The sequence below is a fragment of the Macadamia integrifolia genome, chromosome 2 (genome assembly GCF_013358625.1).
Source record: "Macadamia integrifolia cultivar HAES 741 chromosome 2, SCU_Mint_v3, whole genome shotgun sequence".
NCBI lineage: Eukaryota > Viridiplantae > Streptophyta > Magnoliopsida > Proteales > Proteaceae > Macadamia > Macadamia integrifolia.
The window spans coordinates 13,982,242-13,982,702 of NC_056558.1; the positions used below are offsets into that span (position 1 = coordinate 13,982,242).

Below are 461 nucleotides of genomic sequence, written 5' to 3' on the forward strand. Positions count from 1 at the left end.
AGGCCATGGTGAGGGCATTCTTGGAGTAGATCCTTGAATCTCTCCATAAGTTTGGAAAAGGACTCACTAGGCTTTTGCTTAAACTGAAGGATGTCATTTCTAAGCTTATTGGTCTTGTGACTTGGGAAAAACTTCTTAAGGAAGACAATTGTGAACTGTTCCCATGAGGTTATGGAATTTGTGGGTAACCCATACAACCACTTCTTAGCTTGGTCTTTTAATGCAAAAGTGATAAACCTAAGCTTAACAGCATCATCAGAAAGCTGTTGGATCTTAATTAGAACACATACCTCTTCAAACTCCCTTAGAAATAGGTATGCATCCTCAGAGGTCAACCCATGGAAGTGGGGCAACATAGTGATGTATTGAGATTTAAGTTCAAAATTATTGCCCTGGGCTTGTGGTAGAACTCTACAGGAAGATTGGGATGTTCTAGCAGGGTACAACCTATCTTTTAGAGA

The 461-nt window shown here is 40.1% G+C and overlaps 1 non-coding gene across 1 annotated transcript; it reads left to right on the forward strand.

The window, feature by feature from the left end:
• LOC122072418 lies at window positions 1-107 on the forward strand. The gene has a single exon (XR_006138434.1). It is a non-coding gene; the product is annotated as a small nucleolar RNA R71 (small nucleolar RNA).
• Window positions 108-461: the final 354 nt, after the last annotated feature.